Source organism: Malaclemys terrapin, chromosome 19, assembly GCF_027887155.1.
Source record: "Malaclemys terrapin pileata isolate rMalTer1 chromosome 19, rMalTer1.hap1, whole genome shotgun sequence".
In the NCBI taxonomy this organism is placed as follows: domain Eukaryota; kingdom Metazoa; phylum Chordata; order Testudines; family Emydidae; genus Malaclemys; species Malaclemys terrapin.
In genome coordinates this window covers 16781053-16796125 of record NC_071523.1, presented here as the reverse complement: position 1 = coordinate 16796125, position 15073 = coordinate 16781053, and the positions used below count along the sequence as shown (strand labels likewise).

General features: G+C 45.1%; 2 protein-coding genes across 2 annotated transcripts in view; one reads left to right on the top strand and one right to left on the bottom strand.

The window, feature by feature from the left end:
- The window catches only part of CALML6 (calmodulin like 6), a 190437-nt gene extending 178083 nt beyond the window's left edge, over positions 1-12354 (bottom strand). The window contains exon 1 of the mRNA XM_054008949.1: positions 12265-12354. The gene's annotated coding sequence lies outside the window, so the exon portion shown is untranslated. The remainder of the gene's footprint in view (positions 1-12264) is intronic.
- Positions 12347-15073, top strand: part of NADK (NAD kinase) — a 34162-nt gene continuing 31435 nt past the window's right edge. The window contains exon 1 of the mRNA XM_054008938.1: positions 12347-12525. The gene's annotated coding sequence lies outside the window, so the exon portion shown is untranslated. The remainder of the gene's footprint in view (positions 12526-15073) is intronic.

The window sequence follows — 15073 nt, the reverse complement described above, 5'->3', positions numbered from 1 at the left end:
TTTCTCACACTCCACTTGGTTGTGAAAGCTCATGGCTCAACCTTTTCCATTTCAATGCAATGACAATTAGCATATCATCTGTCTGACTTGGGTGGTTTCTGCCACAGAAAGGACCCAAACAAACCAACCCATACTGGTAATCAAAGGCTGAAAAGCAGCTGAATTTGGAGGTTGGAACCTTTTAACTATAGAACCCTATTTCCTCTATATAGTGATGAGGGATATGTCTGAATCCAGCACAGGTGAGGGGAGCAAGCCCTATTTTTTGAGAAGATTAAAGATGTTTAGATTTCTTAGAGACAAATGTGGAGGTCCCTATCAAACAAAACTCTGATGGCTTTTGCCAAAACAAGGCTTTCATCTTCCTCTGAAACGTCTAGTGCACATCATTGTTGGAGACAAGATATTGGGCTCAAGGGACCATTGGCCTGTTCTAGGGTAGCAATTCTTATGTGCTAAATGTAGTTACTAATTGGATAATAGACTGAATACTTGCAAAATGTCAAGATTTTCTATGTGGAGACATTCTGGAGTGACAAATAGGTGCAAAAAAAATCAAATTCTTCGCCTATTTTTTTGCTTTAATCTTATGTGATTTAAAATTTGTGAACTGGATTATTTGTCAAATGATTTTATTTTTTTAATTTGCCAAGATTCCTACTCGCTCAGCCACACTTTCCTGGGTGATGATCTATGGCTCAAATATTAACACACATCCAATATGACAAGATTGACATTGAAAGTGTTGACACAGTCTTGACTTCAGCAATGTGAACATCTGGCCCTAATCAAGCTCTCAGTATAGATTGCTGTGTGACGCTTTGAGGGAAACCGATGGGAGTTGGAATGATTTCCCCAGGACCACAACATATAATTAGTGACTTGGTTTGAATGCCCCTTATTCAGCAACTTGCCTATCAAACATCTTCAGCTAGTCCTTTAGTTGGTTCAGGGAAAGTTTGCCCTGAGGAAAAGCTTTCTGATTCCCCAAATCAGAGAAACTTACTCTCCCTCCCGTCCCTCCAGTCTAGGGTAACCCAACTCCTTTGTGGGTCTAGGAATATACGGTAATAGGAAAGCATGTTTTAGATCTATTATTTATTTGTATTACAGTAGCAATTAAAGGCCCCTGCCAAAATCAGAGCCCCATTGTGCTAGGCACTCTAGAGAGACAAAGCCAGAGACAGTCCTGCCCTAAAGACAGGCAAAGATGGATGAAAATCAAGTATTATCTACATTTTATAGGTTGGAAACAGGCATAGAGAGATGAAATTACTTGCCCATGGTCATATAAGGAGTCTGTTACAGAGCCAGGAACTGAATCCAGAACTCCTGAGTCCCCATCCAATCTCTTCACCACAAGCCAATTAGCAACAGTATTGTTAGCAAATAAATCAGACTCCTCATGATCTTTTGTATTCCCACAATTCTTTGTATATAAAACCCCATGCTCCTTAGTGCATGAACGAAAGTGTTCTATATCTATGAGTCTAGGGACTTTGTACTTTAGGTTGAATTTTGGTGTGTGACCAAATAATGGAATATGTATAATACTTTTTACCTTGCCCCATTGACCTGTGGAGAATGTGTCCAGGTAAAGAGAGACTTTTTATTACAAGTGTCTTTGGTGGTCAATTAAATAATTACCTATTGAGAGAGGTTTTTAATTTATTAGGAATTACTTGTTGGTACAGATGTGTGACGGGGCAGCCCCACCCCACACTGGCCCCAGCGACGTCAGACCAGTAGCTCTGACAGAGGAAGTCCCGCCCCGTACTGGGCATGCTCCAGATGCTCACTGAGTATAAAAGCAGGGAACTCAGCTCAGTCGGGGCTGGCGGCCGCAGGGGAAGGACCTAACTGGGAAGCTCCTGCAGAGGACCAGCCAACACTCTTGAAGCTGCCAGGAACAGAGGCTTTTATAGGCCGGCACGAACCCCTACTGCGAGAGGAACCAGAGGAGGCGACGGATCCGGAGACTCATGGAGAACCCTGGGATCCGTGGGAGACCCCAACTCCCCAGCCGGTAGGGAGCGACCCGGGGGAGGTGACGGACTGGTACCTTGACCCCGGTAAGCCTCAGCATTTCGGTAGGACCCCCTTGCTGAGCCAGTAGTAAGGTCCTACGGCCCTGCAACCAGGGGCGCGTATATGGACTTTGGCCACTAGGCTGTGCTGACCTGCAAGGAGGGGCATAAACCCTCACAAGATGTTTTCTATAATAAGGCCTTAGTTTCAGATATCTTTAGCCTATTAATTAGACAAGATAAGATACCATAAAAAGGAACTTCTCATGTAGTTCAGTATGGGAAAGGAATTTTTCTTTGTCTTGAACAAATATAGGAGGATGGGTGTTTTGGGGAATTAGGAGTGAACTGAGCTACAGATGCTTCTCCGGTCTCCAGATCATTTTGATAACTATGGCCTTCCTTTCTGTATCGTGCTGTGTTAATCTTTGACTAAATCTTTGATTAAGAAATACCAATTGAGTCTGTTCATTTGGCTTCTTATTAACAAAACCAAACAAAAATCCAACAGTAGAAAGCGTTACTGTCCATGTTACTATGTGAAAACTTAGTGTCAATAAGGAATCCAGGAGCACTCCTGAACTACAGACTGAACTGGCCAATTGTGGGCATGGGCCTTCAATCAAAGGAGACTGGCACCAGGCTGCAAACTTCAAAGTGCTTTTATCTGTCCTCCATCACCTCTATCTTGCTTGGGTTCAGCTTTAGCCATCTGTTCTTCATCCATAAACTGATCTCATTCAGCCACTGGGCTATTTGGTGGTGATTATGTGGCCATATGTGGTGAAGGATATGTAGAGCTGTTAGTTACCTGAATATTCTCGGCACTTGAGTTCATGTTGTCTGACCAGTTCAGCATGTAGATGTTGAATAGGACTGGAAAGAGAATGAATCCTTGTGGGACTCCACAAATGAGGAGTCTAGCGATGGAGGAGCAGTTTCCCATCACTGTTTTGTGTGTGTGTGCGCGCTTCTGTCAGGCAGTATAGCTTTATCTCATTGTCAACAGTGTCGAATGCTTCAGGAGAATGATAATAGATGTCTGTCCTTTATCTATTGACAGGAATTCATCCATCAGTGCCGCTAAAGCTGTTTCTGTCCCATAATGTGGCCTGTATCCAGATTGTGCTGGGCCTAGGATATTAGCTTCCATTAAATGAGCATGTAGTTGGCCTTTGGCAAGCTCCATCTTATTTTAGACCAAAAGAACTTAGTGACCCTTCCCCTCCTTGCTGAGCCCAGACATAGCAGCTCAGATAAGGTGATTGTGCTTCCTACAGCTGAGTTTCCTGCAGTTCTTACCTCTAAATGGCATTCTCTATGGTTAAGTGTGACTATCAATGTTAAGCTGACCTTTTAAATCACAGCTTTACATTCCTTTTGCCCGGCCATCAAATCTCTGCTTAAACTCCCTTAAGAACATTTCCCTCTGAATAAATCCCTTCTTAACATTGCTAAAAATTCCTCTGAAACTCTCTTATGAAATTTACCTGCAATAGTCTTACTAACGGAAGTGAGGTACCTGAACACAGACTCTCAGTGCACCTTCTCTAGCCAGTTGTTCGCTCTCCACAATACTGAGATTTTGGTCCTTTCATCCGCCCATTGCTGGGTTTCCTGGTAAAGATTTTGCCATGGGTTCTCCCTCCCTCCTTTGTGACATTTAACTTTTCTCCTGCTAAGTCTCTCAGCTCACCACTAACTGAGCTGTCTGTACACCAGTTGCCAACGGCTCTCAAGCTTATCAGAGACAGCCAGCATTACCAAGTGGATTGAGCATGGAGCTAGAAACCAGGACCTCCTGATTTCTAATCCCAGCTCTGCCACTGAATTGTGAGTGCACTGCAAGCCCATTTACCTGTTTCCCCATCTTTAAAATGGGGAGGGATAGCTCAGTGGTTTGAGCATTGGCCTGCTAAACATAGGGTTGGGAGTTCAACCCTTGAGGGGGCCACTTAGGGATCTGGGGCAAAATCAGTACTTGGTCCTACTAGTGAAGGCAGGGGGCTGGACTCAGTGACCTTTCAGGGTCCCTTCCTGTTCTATGAGATACGTATATCTCGGTGTATTTACCTACCTCATGGGGGGGTCTTATGAGGACATAGTTACTATTTGCACAGCACTCTGAAAAGTTAAAGCAATAGTATTGTATAATTCCCCTGTCCCGCCATCAATGGTTTTGTGGTTAAACATTATCATTATTAACTGGTTTGTCATATCTCCACTTGCTATCAGGTTCTACAGGATTTAAGCTTCCATTTTGAAAAATATTAAGTTCCTATTTCTCATGGTTACACAGAAATGGCAGGTAGATAAACCTTAAACAGCTATAAGGGAGACATGAACTCCTTCATCTCAACAGGTTGTTAACTGAGGCCTAATGACAATTCAGAAGTTAATGATTTCACTGCTGAGCATTTTAGCAGAAACATCCTGTTATTGTTTGATCTGATTGGCTGAGGTGAATCTGACAATAGTGTTCCATTAAACCTAAAGCCATGCACTTTATATTTTGCAAAACCAAGGACCTAAACAGAGAGAACTGTATGTGTTTGTTTATCTGTGGGTATTGGTACCAAAGGTTTTCCTTCTACTGGCTTTTCTTGAATGAGGCACAAGGGACACTGAATTCTGAGACCCTCAAACATTTCATTTCTCATCCCTCTCTCACGAAGGGCCCACCTTCACTACACCTTACTATGTGTAGCCTAATATACGGTTCTGTGCACGCATACCTGTTCTGTTCCCTTTGTCAGCAAGCAGATGCTCAAAAGGGATATAACTGTCCTTCACTTGGACTGTTTTGTGCTCTGTGTAGGAACAAGAGGATGTCACAGAGCATGGCATGCTGTGTTTCTTCCATTAGCCCAGGAAGCAGGACTTCCAAGGTCACTGTGGAACCTGGGCAGCTTGCAGCATAGCTGTGGTACATATAGGTTTGTTATAAATAGGAGACACACAGCTGGTTAGCAATCTCATCTAATCTCCATTAAAACTAATAAGGATAAGTGTTCATCGAGTCCAGAGTTCACGGCCTTTACAAGACGTCTGGCAGTGCCATGCAGGCAAGGGATGCTGTCAATGGGCTCAAAAATCTGTTTTCTTTGACATCTTTATTTGTAATAATCAATATTTATTCAAATTGGAAGTAGTAGTGGAAAGCAAAATCCTAAAGAAGCATTGTTCCTTTAACCTGTGCAAAGGCTGAAAAGTTCATCATTAGAATCTCAGCACAACTGAAATTTCTCCTGCCTGGTTTGTGTACTGGAGATCTGGGAGTACGTGACTGTTATACAAACACTGGATCCCTGAGCATAACTCCTCGGTGCTGGGCTATAATTGTTTTGCTGCTTTCTTGTAAGAGGGATTGCATCTCGATAAAGAGAGAACATCATTTAGTACTAAGAGTACGGGAAAAGGAGCAGGCAGAGTGATTCTATTTTTGATTCTCTCTCTGTATGATCTTGAGCATGTTCCGTCTCCTCTTTGTGCCTTAGGCTCTCCATCTACCAAGGCCAGCCAACTGCCCTGCCTCTGAAGCTGCAGAAAATCATGTGGGATATTTCCATCTCATCCTAAAAGTGCTCCAGAAGGGGGGGGGGGGGGGAGGGAGAGAAGGGAGGGAATGTAAAAGAACCCTGCAGCTCCTTGGCCTGGGGAGCAATTCCTTCCTGACCTCAGGTTCCACCATCACTTTACATTTGTGCATCATTTAAGCATTTTAATACCAATTTGTTCTCTAAAATACCACTGGCATCCCAGAACCATACATTGTGTTCTCATATACACAAAGTTTGAGAAAATCAGTGGCCACGATGGGGGGGGTGTGAATAAAATTAAAAGTATTGCTTATCCTCCGATGTCGTGGTGGCAGAAAACCCTCTTTCTACTGAATCTCTGGCATTTCCCCAGCCCTTAGCTTTCAACTTCCCCATTTTCAATGTGCACTGTCATTTCATTTCCTGGCACTCAATTCCATGTTGCACTCACTTCATTTCCTGACCCCCACTTCCTTGCAAAATGCACAGAACTTTTGACTTGAGAACATGTGATATCTCAAAACAACCTGCCCCAACCCATCAAGTGCAGCCACCTTCTCTTATCTCCCAATGTGACCTAGAAAAACAATCCTGGATGTAGCAAATAATGGGCCCAATCCTCAGATGGTGTAAATTACCCTAGCAAAATTGACCTGGTCTGATATCTTTAGCCAGAGCTGCTCTGAATGAGCCATATGCTTGAGACTGGACTAACAAATAATTACAACATGCAATTAAAGTAATATCCTGTTTTCTAGTGATCAGATATCTCCTGAGACAACTGTGCTGAAGTTAACTAAACACTGTTTGCTGGAAGCTGGGAATGAGCGACAGGGAATGGATCACTTGATGATTACCTGTTCATGCCCTCTGGGGCACCTGGCAGTGGCTACTGTCAGAAGACAGGAAACTGGGCTAGATGGACCTTTGGTCTGACCCAGTATAGCCGTTCTTATGTTTGTCTACAATGGCAGCACACAAAGGCCTGATCCTACTCCTTCCTGAGCCTGTGACAAACTCCTGCTGATTTCAATGGGAACAGAATTGGCATTAGTGCCTAAGGCATTAATTTTGAGAGGTTCTGAGCCCTCCTGTAACTTATCCCTGGGGATTTGACCTGAAGACACTCACAATGCATTAGGTGAGTACAGAATTAGGGACCCGATCCTGCTTTCACTGAAGTGAGAGGCCGTTTGTGATGACTTTAAGGGGAGCTGTAGTTTCTCAGCTTCTTTTAGGATTTGGCCATAAGTCACCAATAGATAGGAAAGTGCTTTTTGGAGGTGGGGACTTTATTTGTGGCTGAGCTGGAGAGCTTCTTACATGAGATTAGATGTATGTTCTGAGGGGCTGGGAGGGATTTTAAAGCAGGGAGAATGTTTAGCCAATTACCAAATAAAGGGTCAGGATGAATGTTCAGGGCTGCTATTTTATCCTCTGTGTTAAAGAATATTCACTAATGTGGTAACTAATAATACTCCTGGGGGAATTATGCGCGACTGCGCATGCACAGAATTTATGTTCCCCATAGATTTCTTTGCTTCCCCACAGAAAAATGACTTTCTGATGTGGAAGCAAAGGGAAGCCACAAGAGGAGCCATGCGACATTCCATAGCAGTATGTTTCGGGTACCCATGTCAGACGGCAGAGAGGTAAATCACTGTAGGGCAGGAGGCGGAACTGGGGAAGACCGCACCGGGCTCAGCTGCTAGTCCCGGCTGGGCTGGGTAGGACAGGACTTCCTCTTCCCCTGCACGGCATCCGGTGCAGGGGCAGACCCACCCCCAGCTTTCTCCCCCAGCTGCAGGAATCTTTGCAAATTCTTCCCCCACACCACTGTTTCCTGCACCCATTGTTCCTCAGCTGCAGGGGGAGGGATCACTGTACAGGGACCTGCTCCCCTATCCACCCAACTGTCGTGCATCCAGAACCCCTCATACCCAGACCCTCTCGCTGAGCCTCACACCCCACATACAGAACCCCCCTGAGGAGCCCCACTCCTGCTGCACCACCCCGATGAGCCACCCGGATCCCTACCCCACTGAGCCCCACCCAGCTGCACCTGGATTGCTGCCCCACTCCCCCAGCCTCTGGATCCCCCCACTGAGACCCCCACACCCAGACCCTCCTGCTGAGCTCTATCTCCCCACACCCAGACCTCCCCCACTGAGCCCCTGACACCCAGACTCCCCACCAAGTTCTATCCACCCTGCTGCGCCCCAACCACCTTCACCTGAACCCCCCTCCAGCATCCCACTACATCCAGAACCTCCCAACAAGCCCCTGTGCATCCAGATCCCCTGTGTACCTGGATCCCCCACTGAGCCACCCACACCCAGATGGCCTCACACAGAAGCCTTTAAATCCACACCTGGATTTCCCCCCTCCCCCTCTACCACTAAGCCCCTCCACACTTGGATCCTGCCAAGCTGAGCCTGCCTGCCCACACCTGGGTGCACCTGGCAGGGAGGGGCAGGGCACTGGGGTGTTTCTGGGGCGGGGCAGGTCCTGTCCTTGAGCTGTGTCAGGGTTGGGTGCAGCCTCACAGCTGAGTCTGTCTCCCGGGGGGGGAGCTGCACAGTGATCTCCCACTTCTGTGCAGCCAGTGGCCTGTGCTCTCCAATGCCATGCTGGCGCCTCCACCTTTATTTGAGAAATAAAATTTGCAGAATTTTAAAATATTGTGTGCAGAATTTTTATGTTTTTGGTGCAGAATTCCCTCAGGAGTACTAATAAGAACAAGATGATGACAGCAAAATCACCCTAACTGCAGTTAAAGTACCCAGCTGATTTAAACTTTCTAGAATATTAAACTTCGTAATACTTTTTTAAAAGAAAATCTGAATTTTGGGCTGGTGAGTGATATTTGTCCCCTAGGACACCAGTTAGCACTTTAATTTAAGGTTAATACTACCCCACTCCACCACCTCATCTTTTCCTTTCTGATAGTCTTTAAGAAGATGGTGGGGGAATGGCTAACCCTCCCAAGCATTCCTAACTCTGTAATAAAGGGCAGCTAGCTATATGCCAAATGCTCAAGTGAACCTTGGAACTGAGTGTCTTACAGACCCAGAACCATCATTACTCTGTTTGACTACCACAGTGGTTTTCACATGCTCTATGCCTGGTACATTTTGGTGACATATTTGCAAGGTAGACTCACATTTTACCCTTTCAGAAATAATCACTAGACACAGAAAGAAGCAAAGACTGTGTAACCCCTTCCCATCTACCATCACAACACAAAGAACAAAATAATAGGCCAACCTGGTCATAAACCCACCAGGATTCAAATTTCAGCCCAGGAACTGCCATTATCTTACAAGGCCGTGCAGGTGTACCTTTAAGAATCATTAAATGCTGGAATTGCTCTCCTACTGTTGTATTTCACACTTACAGAAACACCTGTGCTAATTAATTGCTGAATCACTCTTGCAATTTGCTAAGTACATGGTCACCCAAAAACATCCCTATTATATATGGGAGGTGATCTAACTGTTGCACATTGAATTGCTATGTAAAGCATATGAAGATATTTATTCATCGTTGACTTCATTTCCCCCTCACACAGCCCATATGTTATACTTGCACTTCTCACACAGATTAGAATCTGGTTTGTATTTTGCCTATTTAAATATTGAAGCAATAAGTTTTAAAGATGTTGCTGATAAAATTACAACATACCATGTACAGACTGGGACAAATTACAGAGGGCCTTGTTTGAGCTTGGCCTTCCTTCTGTATTACAACCAAACATTTTCAACAAACCATGGATGCCCATCAGCTGTGAAGGTGGAATAGGGTTCTGAAGGGATATGATACCAATTGTGTGTTCATCACAGGCTGCAGTTGGGTGCTGGTTAGTCACTTAAACAAAATAAGTGGTTTAAGATGATTTTTAATCCATCTGAAGCTCCATGCTTTGAAAATGTAACTGCATCAGTCACTGTCCATGCGCTGTACGGCATCACACAGTGATAACACTCACTTTGGGGTTGCATACGGTACTATATACTGTCATGTCACATAAAGACCAGTATGAATTTTTTTCCAGGTCAAGTGATGACTGCAGGGATGGGGAATCAGAAATCACAGACTCTACTCTCAGCTCTGCCTTTGTCTTGAAGTAATTGCTAAAGATTGTACAACACCTTTCATTGCTGTTTCTGGAGATAACTATTTTCCCACTGTGATGGGTTTGGTCACAGAGATCCCCTTGGGACGATCACCTGATGTGCTGAAATTACCTCTGAGCCCATTTTCCCTGCAAGCTTGGGACTCCAGAACTCTGCTTTGTTGAGCCAGACACGCTAGCCTGCTGCAACACAGAACCAGGGTCTGGACCACGCCCCCAAAGCTGCAGACTTTAACTAAAAACAGCTCAGCAGTTTACCTGTCTCCAGCACTCAGACACCCAGCTCCCAATGGGATCCAAACCCCAAATAAATCTGTTATACTCTGTAAAAAGCTTATACAGGGTAAATTCATAAATTGTCTGCCCTCTATAACACTGATAGGGAGATGTGCACAACTGTTTGCTCCCCCAGGTATTAATCACTTACTCTGGGTTTAGTAATAAACAAACATGATTTTATAAAGTATAAGAAGTAGGATTTAAGTGGTTTCAAGTAATAATAGCCAGGACAAAGTAAGTCAAAAGCAAAATAAAACAAAACATGCAAGTCTAAGCCTAATACATTAAGAAACTGATTACAGGTAATATCTCACCCGCAAAGATGTTTGAATAAGCTTCTTTCACAGACTAGACTCCTTCCTAGTCCGGGCCCAATCCTTTCCCCTGGTACAGTCTTTGTTAGTTCCATCAAGTATCAGAGGGGTAGCCGTGTTAGTCTGAATCTGTAAAAAGCAACAGAGGGTCCTGTGGCACCTTTGAGACTAACAGAAGTACTGGGAGCATAAGCTTTTGTGGGTCAGAATAATCTCCACACTGATATATACCTGCCTCTGGAGATTTCCATTACTTGCATCTGAAGAAGTGAGGTTCTTACCCACGAAAGCTTATGCTCCCAGTACTTCTGTTAGTCTCAAAGGTGCCACAGGACCCTCTGTTGCTTAGTTCCATCAGACACCTCAGGTGGTAAGCAGGGGTTTTCTCATGACTGGCTGCCCATTTTGTGCTGCTCCACCCCCTTTTATAGCTTTGGCACAAAGCGGGAATCTTTGGTCTCTATGGGTCCCCACCCCTCCTTCTATATGAAAAAGTACCACATTTAAGATAGATTTCATTATCAGATGACATGGTCATGTGTCACTGTAACATCCTTAGTCTCTGTTCCCCATGGGCTGGCCCACATGTACACAGGAAGACGTTCAAGTAACTAAGGCCATTTACAACTGATTGTTTCTGGAGCACCCTTAATGGCTTCCACTTAATATGTTTACATCAGTGATACAAGTTTATATCTTATTCTCCTAACTCCAGATATAGAAATAATACATGCAAACAAATAGGATGAACACACTTAGTGGATTACAAGCTTTCTAATGACACCAAACAAGGGGTACTTAGTATAAAGCATATTCCAGTTATGTCATATTCATAAGCATATTTCCATAAAGCATATCACGTGCAACATCATACCCCCCTCACAGTGATTTTGTGAGGCATAGAGAAGATTTTTAAAGCACTTTGGAAGCATCCGCTAAAAGGGAGTAGGAAGGAGCACAAACTATTAGCATGATTTCTAAAAAGGTGACCAAGTATCACTGTAATTAAATATGTGAAGTTTAAGAGGTTGGAGGGGAGGAATCCACTGAACTGGAGATTTGCAGAATTTCTAGATTCTTTTGGGGATGTCCTGATAAAATTAATATGCCTCTCATCTTAAACTTCAGTTGTTAACTATTTTGGGCAAGGCTGTTTTTTTCTTATACGTTTGTACAGTGATTAGCACAGTATGGCTTTAGTAATACAAATGAAATATTTTTTCAGCATTAATAATGTCAACTCTTGCACTTTTCCCGCACAGCCCCAGCTCTCACGGTCTACCGTCTAGTGAGGAGATGGAAATCTCGGCTTTGTTTTTTTTTTAAAAAGGGAGAAGTTTCTAGTTCTCATGTTTGAAAACGTGACCCAAGCTCAAAAATTGGGGAAATAACATAAGCCTAAAATTAATCTTTAAAAAAAAAAATCTCATGCTTTTTAAGCCGCTCTCGTGGGGGTTGTTATGCCCGACTCATGGTTCATGAGTGCCTGGAATTGGCAACACTCAGCATGTGTAACACGGTGACCGGGGGGGGGGCTCGATGGTGCAAAAAGGTGCAGCGCACTGACCCCAAGGAGCATGATCCTCACTCCCCACTGTCCCAACACAGCCTGGCGCTTGCAATGGAGCAAACCCCCACAACAGAGGGCGGGGCAAATCCACTGGACTCGGCATTACCCCCCCCCCACAGGGAGGGCAGCCACTCCGCCTGCGCGCAGCCTTTCCACCCCCCCGCCGGCCCGCCCGCCCGCCCGCCGGCCGAGGCAGCGCCACGCGCCCACACAGGCGGATCGCGCCAGCGCTCAGCCAGCCGCACCCCGCGCATGCGCGTCGTTGTTCGTCGCCTTTGCCTCGCTCCCCTTTCGCTGGCGTAGGAAGTTTGGCGCATGCGTATTAGCGTGAGCCTCCTCTCTCGGCCCCCGCCCTCGGACTCCGGGCCGACCCTCGCGTACGCAACCCCGCTGCACTTACCGCCTCCTTCTCCTGAATGGGAAATAGCGGCGGTCTCGCGCATGCGCAGGGTTGTCGTCTCTCCCCCCCTCTCCTTCCTCTTTTTGCCGGCTCCCCCCGCGGGCCCGGCTGCGGCTGAGTCTCGTGAGGAGGCGGAGGACCTAGGGCGGACTATGGAGCCGCGCCGGAGTTATCGGCCGCACTCACTGGACGGGAGTAACCGCCGCCAATACCACCGGTTCCGGCACGCGGGCCTCTGAGGGGGGAAGAGCTCGCCGCGCGGTGAGCGGGGGAGGGGGAATGGAGTGGAGTGGGAGGGGAGGGGGAATGGAATGGAGCGGGCGGGTTAAGTGGAGGGGGTGATGGAGTGGGGAGGGGTGAAGGGAGTGTGTGTGTGTGGGGGGGGGTGTCCTGGTGGCTGGTAGCCAGGTGGGAAGGGCCTGGCAGACCCAGGGCCGAGGGGTTGCTGCTAGGAGATAGTAAAGCCAGGGTGCCAGGGTCGTTGTGGTGCCTTCTTACGGGCAGCAGCTCGTGCCCCTGGGTGGGATGGTGTGAGGCTGGCTCAGGGACTTGGTGTGTAACTTTCCCAGTTGGGGAGTGGGGGTGCCCGGTGTTGTCCCCTGAAGGAGGATGTCCATGTCTCACAGTAAAAGTCCTGTCCTGGGGGAGCTGAGCATGCTGGGGCACCAGATTTTGTTGTGCCTGCAGGATGGCTGGTGGTGTGTTGGCATCAGCCGTGCAATGCCCCTCAGGAGGATGCTTGACACACAACTGGCCTCTAGGGTTAGGCTTGGCAGAGTTCAATTTTAGTTTCTCTTATCATTTTGATGGGTATCCATGTTTATTTTAAGCCTTTTTTCATTTTTATGGGTTTAAATTTTCACAGTTGTGCGAAGTTATGGGGTGGCCAGATAATGGGCAGCAGGTAACGACAGTACTAATTTAATGACAGTAGACACCCTGAGCCACAAAAATAAAGCTTTATAATGGTTAAAACATAAATTGTCAACATATCAAAATATACAAGGGCCTTAAATCAATACAATAGCCTTAAATCAATCTCTGACTTCTCGAGCAGCATATTTTGTTCTTTGCCTATCTGTAAATTTCAATTACAATATTTATAATTTAAAATGTCAATATTTTTGTTAGCATGTGGTGAAACTAATGTTTACCAACATTTACCAATAAAAAATAATCCAAGCCTAAAGATATTTGGGTCTTTTTGGTGGTTCTTGAAGCACTGTGGACATAGCATGTGCCACTCCAATGTTCATGACCTGTGTGTATCAAATGTGGCTTCCTTGGTACAGGTCCTTAAACTGGTAACCAGCTGGCATGTGGTTCGTGCATATATATCTTACATAGAGGGTACCTCGTGGTGTAACTAGTTTCAGTGCAGGTTTCCTTAGCAAAGCCATAGATGGTCTCAAGTGGTGCCTAAGAAACACACTGACAGACCATAAAATTCTCACAGTTCCTGTGAACCAAGAATAATCATTCTTAAATCTGCACTGAGGGAATGGAAACATACAGATGTGCTCTCAGAGCCGGAAAAAGAGACTACTCAACAGACAGAATAACCCCCTCTCGCCTGTGATTGCACCTTGTCATATGAAGGAACTCTTAGCTGGTTAATAACATGGCTTCTTTTTTATTAAACCACACAGTCTTGATGGTTGAACTGTTGGGGAAGTGGCTGGGAATTTCAGTTTTGTTCTGGGCCTTGCAATCTAGTTATATCTGCTCTTTTTATCTTTGCTATACATTAAAGAGGAAGAGAAACAATACAGCTAGAATGTGGCTTGAAGTGTTGCACAGATGATCTTGGGGAGGAGGGCTGCTGCAGAAAAGTTTCTACTCGGGTATTTTTGACTCTTTACAGTGGTGCTTTCTGTTTTTCACTGGAAATAGAAGAGTTAGAAGTTGTATAACCATCCACTGGAAAGATGCTTGGGAGTCACAAGTGCTTTCAGTGATTGTAGCGTGCAGTACTTCTTGACTCCATCCACATGAGCGGGTGGGAGGGAAATCTGTAACTAAAACATGAAAAACCAAAACAAACACTTGTCCAGCTGACACATGCTTCTCCATTGTTGGTGGGACTGAAGGGGAACCTTTGGGTGCAAATGGCTATATAAGGAAATCCTCCATTTGACTGGCTTCTTGGTGAAGAGGACTCCTTGAGTTACTGAATAAATGACACAGAACAGGCATAATGCAAATTAATAGAAAAGGAAGCTAAGATAATGATTTCTGAATGTAACGGTCTTCTTACCCTTATGAGAATTACAGTAAGTCAATAGTAATGATAATAGATCTGTAACAGATCAAATGGTGTGATCTGAATGTCCAGTACAATTTCTGGTTATCTAATAAAAATGTATATATGGTATGATATATGTATGAAGGCTGTTGTACAATTCTTGATCTAACTTCACTTTGATCTACTTCCCAAAGTATTAATGAGGGAAACACCCATATATACCGTATTAGATATTGTAAACTCCCTATGAAGGGATCAATATAATAGCACAATTGTCCTTTCATGTTCTATCCCCACCTTACCTATCATCCCTGGTTCGGTATTGAGATGACAGCCTTCTCTTATGATTGGCCCAAGATGCTAGCCTTCATTGCCCACTTGTTGAATTTTCTAACAAGCACCTTCATGCTTTTTCCCAGGCTGCTCCTTATGTTTGGGAGGAGTGACCTGTAAACATCTGCAAAACTAACTCATTATCCTCCTTCAAAATCTCCTCAAAGGAGAATTTTGCCAAGATGCCTATACAAAACTTGAGAGTGGCTAAGCTGCTGCTGTGCTGAGAAA